A 6,573-nucleotide genomic window follows, 5' to 3' on the forward strand; every position below is an offset into this window, starting at 1 on the left:
AGCTGAGATAGGGTGTTTTGAACCGAGCTCTGAGATAGGGCATTTTTCAATCAAATTCTAAAATAGGGCGTTTTTCAGCCAAATTTTGAAATAGGGCGTTGAAAAGTTTTCTGATATCGGGCGTTTTCGACCTGGCTGCCGAGATAGGTCGATCTTCCACTCAGCCATCGATATATGGTCGCATTTTTCGTTATATGGAAGACGATTAAACACGATTTGTTTTTAATCGATTCTAAAAAAACAAAGGTAATTTTTAGCCACTTGAAACTTACATATAATTAGACTGAAATTGAAAGGGCTATAAAACTGAGTGCTCAAAAAAATGCTAACACTTCTGAGAAAAAAGTTTGAATTTTGGGTGAAAATTTGTTGTATTTTTTGTAGTTTTCTACGAAGTTTTAAAATTGGGTTTATATGGGTTTTGTTAGAAATTCAACTTTACTTTTGTTGCAAATTCTTAGAAATAAATAAATTAACATGAGAGGGAAATAATATCACTTTGAAATGGGGTTGCTATTGATATGACCGATACTGTATGTATCTAATAAATTTTGTACAATTAAAAAAAAAAAGTGGATTTACTAAAATGAACACAACGTATTACATAATTATAAATTCTGAAATATGTCGTTAATTTCAAAAACAAATAAATAAAACATTAAAAACTAGTCAATGCTTGCTGTATGACACGAACTTGGATATACGTGAACTTGGTTAATGTATAATTCCTTATATGATTCCTCAAAGTATCCCTTATATAACACTGTGGAACACAAAAAAAACCTTAGTGCGACTATATCAGGTTTAATAGCTGTTGGCCATACCAATAATGCCGCATACTCCGAGAAAAAAAATTTTCACGATCCAAAAATCTGGAAAATCTTTTTTCTCCAAATTTTGAACATTTATCGTTTTTGGCCTATATTTTGTTGAAAATACCAACAAGCAAATATAGGGCAAAAAACGAAGAATTTTCAAAATTTTGAGAAAAGAATTTGGCCGCCATACTCAGATTTTTGAATCGTGGAATTTTTTTTCTCGAGAACACGAATTGATCTAGTAAAACTGAGTATGAGGCATTATTGGTATGGTCAACAGCTATCAAACCTGATATATGCGCACAAGAAGCCCATATGAAAGAGGGGGGCAAAAGATCACACGTAAATGAATTCCTCTATTTGGCCTGTACAATATAAGGGACACATTTCAAATTCATAAGGGATAATTTTCTTAGTGATGCCGCTCATAAAAGGAATTATATAAGCCATACCGTTCTAGCTGGGTATTCATCAGCTCGAAAATTTTAAGCATATTATCATATTCCTGTGAATAAAAATACGCCTAATTTTATTATTTTAATTATCTACAACTTTATGAGACTACCAAGCCATATATATACCTATTCTGATAATCGGAACGCTGTTGAGAAGGCATACAATTTAGTACTTTTTCAACTAAAAGGCTTTTTTTATTCCAGTTTTTCTTGTACTTCCAAAATACAATATTGACCTAAGGTAATTCGATTCCGAGCTGTCACAACGTACAATACCTTTCATTATTGCATCATGGTATAATAGATAGACTTTTATAAAAAAATAATAAAAATTCGATAAATAAAAGGCAAATAGTCAAAACTGGTCAAAATATCGCGCTCCTTTTATTTTGTGGAAAAGTTTATGTTATGGAAACGGTTTTAAGGGGGTTACAAAATTTGCTTACCTCTTTTGCAATTTGATCCAATGCCTGATCTTCAGCATTTATGCGTGAATTGCATCGACGGCGACCAACAGCTCCACTGCTCTCCATAATCTCAAAGCTGGTATTTAAATATTGTACCAGTAAATGATTAACCTAGAAACAAACAAAAAATATTGCATGTAGTTGTTATGAACACACAATGGCATACAAATATATGTATTTGTAAATAAAAGACTTACATATAAGGAAACAAATTACTTGCTAATTAAAGTAATATATATCGTATTAAACAAGTTTTGATATTTTTCGATTTTTAGAATACATTATGCATTTGTATGTATGTATATATGTATTTCTTGGACATCGGTCAATTTCCGTATATTGGTAGATAAAAAAAATAGCCGGCCAGATTTTTTTAAGAATTCACAATATAAATGGAAGATCGCACTATTTGAGTTTTTAAGAGAAATATTTCAGTAATCATTTCAAAATAAAATTATACAAAGCAAAATTATTAAATAAGATATGGTTAACCAGATTTTCTCCGACAAAGGAAAATGTAACGAGATTAGCAAAATAGAACATCGCCTTCTATGGTGGTGGCGGCCGACACCTTTTACTAGTGGATATGGCAAGCTCTTATAGGATTTAGAAGCAGACATATGCACACATATCCGTGAATAACAAAAATATACTGGATGCAAAATACATGTATCCCCAATCAATTAAATATGTTTTCACTTTTATATGATTGCTTTATCTCGCTCCCAATTTATTCGCTTTCAGCTATAATCGTCATTCCCGCCCCTACCCGTTGCATCTTAAACTTCCAATCGCACTTCCTAACCATTCGCAATCTATAAATTCGACGTCTCACTCGACTAAAATCTACTTAATTTATTCCACTGAATATGCAACTAAAAATTCCAAACCAAAAGACAGAAACATATGTACATTTAACTTACAAGCAAAGATGCTGGTCCTAAAATTAAAGTTTAAAGTATTTCACTTTATTTTTGCGTTCTCTTTCCGGAATTCTTCCGTCGATTTTTTGGGATTTTGACACACACACACTGACAGAAACAAAAGAGCTGATAAGCAGGGTTGCAGATGCATTTTACTGATAGTGTTACCAGAAAACTACGATCTATTAATCGCAATGCCATATTGTAACAATAACGATAGTGTGGCGCATTGTACAACAAACAATTTACAATACTCGCTAATACAGTAAAAACACTCTACAATACTTGTTAAAGCAATAACAACGCTTAACTAAACTTGTTAACACAATTAAACTTATAGCTTGCTTATTCGCAACTCACTTCTCGCTGTGGCGGCGCCTTTATATACCTGCGCTGGCACTTATGGCAACTCTAGAACGTTCTGAAGTTTATCCCTCATTCTCTTTCTCTCGCTGTTCGCAGTGTTCATCCAACTTGACGTTTCTCTTGGTGGAACATTCTACGTCGTTCCCCGAACATTCTGCCTATTTCTCGTTGTTCGCTTTGTGTTGCCGCAGTATTCGCCACACTGCCCTCCACCTAAGTCTTCAGATCACTAGGCAAACGGAGCTCACTGCCGAATATTACCCTTGCAGGAGTTTTACCCGTTGTTTCATGCACTGCTGACCGGTATCCCATCAGGAACAAGGGTATGCGGACATCCCAATCTTTTTGATTCTTGTCCACGACCTTCCGCAAATGCTCTTCCAGGGTTCGGTTGAACCGTTCCACCATGCCATCTGATTGCGGATGAAGAGCCGTTGTTCGAGTTTTCCGGATACCCAGTATCTGGCACATCTCTTGGAACACCGCCGATTCAAAATTCCTTCCCTGGTCAGAGTGCAGCTCTATAGGTACACCGTATCTTGCAACCCAGTTGTAGGTGAATACCTCCGCTACTGTTTTAGCTTCCTGGTTTGGAATCGGGTATACCTCCGGCCATTTGCTAAAGTAGTCCATAACCACAAGGACGTATTTGTTTCCCTGTGCGCTCATAGGAAATGGACCGGCTACATCCATGGCAATCCGCTCGAAAGCTGCACCTGACTTATATTGCTTCATCTGGCCGTGACTTCTGGATTTCGGCCCTTTCGCTGCAATACACTACGCGCAGTTAGCAATCCACTCTGCGACCGATTGCCGACAACCAACCCAATAGAACCTCTGCTTAACCTTCTCCAAGGTCTTCGTGATTCCCAGGTGCCCTCCACTAGGACCATTGTGGAATTCCTTGAGTACATCCGGAATTCTCACCCTTGGAACTACTATCAGGTTGCGGGTGCACTGGCCATCTTCGCTTTCCCATACCCTATGCAAACAGCCAGATATTAATTTTAAGCTGTTCCATTGTGCCCAGTACGCCTTTGCGATGGGGCTTTCCGCTGCCATTTGCTCCTTAGTTGGCCTTCTGTCCACCTCCAGTCCATGCATCAAAAGCTCCAGATCTGGATCTTCCTGCTGACACTTTCGTAGCTGTTCTTCCTTCCACTCTTCCGCTGGTGTTATTGTCGATAGGCGGACGTCTATAATGTCCTCTTTTCTCTCAGCTTTTGAGCAGTGTTTACATTCCAGGCTACATGGTCGGCGGGACATGGCATCAGCATTACCGTGGACACTTCCCTTGCGGTGCTCAATAGCGAAGTCATAACTTTGCAGTCTCTCAATTCACCGAGCTAGCTGTCCTTCTGGATTCCTAAACTGTAGTAGCAACTTCAGCGCTGCATGTTCCGTTCGAACTCGGAAACGTTGCCCTTGGGGTACTTGTGGAAATGTTTGACGCACTCCACCAACGCTAGTAGTTCTCTCCGAGTTACGCAGTAGTTCCTTTCTGGTTTTCCAATCGACCGCTATAGTAAGCAACCACCTTCTCCTGCCCATCAATTAACTGCGACAGTACGCCTCCTATGGCATAACCACTAGCATCCGTATCCAAAATAAACGTTGCACCTGGAACGGGATACGCTAGCATAGGTGCAGTACATAGTAGTTCCTTCAGAGTCTGGAAAGCCTCCTCCTGCTCCTTATTCCACTCGAAGGGTCTATTTTTCCTAGTGAGCTCGTGGAGGCTATTAGCAACGCTGGCGAAATTCGGAACAAATCGGCGGTAGTAGGTGCATAGCCCAAGAAAACTTCGTAGTTCGTGCAGGTTCCTAGGTCTTGGCCAATCCTTTACTGCTTCTATCTCTTCCTTCGCAGTACAGATGCCCTCCGTTGTCACCTTGTGCCCTAAGTAGTTCACCTCCTTCCTGAACAGTGAGCACTTTTTAGGACATCGCTTCAGACCAGCGCCAGCTATCCTCTGGAAAACTTCTTCCAAATTGTTCAGGTGTTCCTCAAAGCTTTTACCCAATACGATAATGTCGTCTAGATACACCAAACATGTTTTCCAATGCAGTCCTTTGAGCACATGGTCCATAAGTCGTTCAAAAGTGGCAGGAGCGTTGCATAATCCAAAGGGCATCACCGTGAATTGCCACAGACCGTCTCCAACGCTGAAAGCTGTATTCTCCTTATCCTCGTCACTTACCTCCACTTGCCAATAACCGCTCTTAAGGTCGAGTGTTGAGAACCACTTTGTTCCAGTCAACGAGTCCAGAGTGTCATCGATCCTGGGAAGAGGATAGCTGTCCTTTTTCGTCACATCGTTTAGTTTCCGGTAATCTACGCAGAACCGTATTTGACCATCCTTCTTCTTCACAAGTACTACCGGCGAACTCCATGGACTCGCTGATGGTTCAATCACACCACTCTCGCTCATTTCTTTTATTATTTGGCTAACAGTTTCACGTTTGGCAAGTGGAACACTCCGAGGAGCTTGACGGATTGGCCTTGCATCGCCAGTATCAATGCGATGTTTCACAACGTTAGTCCTGCCTGGTTTGTCGCCATCCTTGTCGAATATGTTGGAGTATCTTCGGAGAAGTTCCTTAGCCTTGTGCTGGTATTTTTCTTCCAACCCTTCCGTCCATGCATTAATGTCTTCCGCAATGTCATTCTCGCCAATGGAATTGCTTTCAGGTAACTTTTCGCAGTTGAAGATTGCCTCTACCTCTCGACATTGCCCCAGTACAGCTCCTCTTCGGAGTTTGACTGGTGATTTGAACTCATTGAGCACTCGAACTGGGATGCGTCCATCCTTTTGCGTCTTAGCCAAGGTTTTACCAATAAGTACGTCCGGTGTAGAATTTTGTGTTGCTTCAACAACCCACAGTTTGTTTGTCCCACAAAACTACAATGCAACTGGGAAGGTCCGTATAAGGTCGTAAAACGGCTAAATGACGTAGTGTATCGGATCCAGACCGTTGCGAGACGAAGAAACAAGATGAAGGTGGTCCACTTGGAAAGGCTTGCAGCGTTTGGAACCGCAAGTGTGTCTGATCGGGACGACGTAGAATGCTCCACAAAGAGAAACGTCAAGTTGGATGAACACTGCGAACAGCGAGAGAAAGAGAACTAGCGATAAACTTCAGAATGTTCTAGAGTTGCCATAAGTTCCAGCGCAGGTATATAAGGGCGCCGCCACAGCGAGGTGAGTTAGTTCCAAGACAGCAAGCTACAAGTAAAGTGAGCAGAGAAGTGAGTTGCGAATAAGCAAGCTATAAGTTTAATTGTGTTAACAAGTTTAGTTAAGCGTTGTTATTGCTTTAACAAGTATTGTAGAGTGTTTTTACTGTGTTAGCGAGTATTGTAAATTGTTTGTTGTACAATAAAGTTAATTGTACTACAATTTGGTCATCGATTGCATTTATTTAACAATCCAGCGATACGAACCGAGAGATTTGGGAAATCCGGATGAGGTTTAAGGATAATGGGCTTTCGCACGCGGCGATTTTTCAGGCAACTTTTAGTTGAAAGCAAAAATCGCTTCGTC

At 40.3% G+C, this 6,573-nt stretch overlaps 1 long non-coding RNA gene across 1 annotated transcript; it reads right to left on the minus strand.

Moving 5' to 3' along the window:
• Positions 1-1,719: 1,719 nt before the first annotated feature.
• Positions 1,720-2,781, minus strand: LOC118753448. The gene is made up of 2 exons (XR_004994808.1): positions 2,664-2,781; positions 1,720-1,851 (listed from the first exon to the last, which is right to left on the minus strand). It is a non-coding gene; the product is annotated as an uncharacterized LOC118753448 (long non-coding RNA).
• Between the last annotated feature and the right edge of the window lie 3,792 nt (positions 2,782-6,573).

The sequence above is a fragment of the Rhagoletis pomonella genome, unplaced genomic scaffold, assembly GCF_013731165.1.
Source record: "Rhagoletis pomonella isolate Grant_MI unplaced genomic scaffold, Rhpom_1.0 Rhpom_scaffold_02473, whole genome shotgun sequence".
NCBI lineage: Eukaryota > Metazoa > Arthropoda > Insecta > Diptera > Tephritidae > Rhagoletis > Rhagoletis pomonella.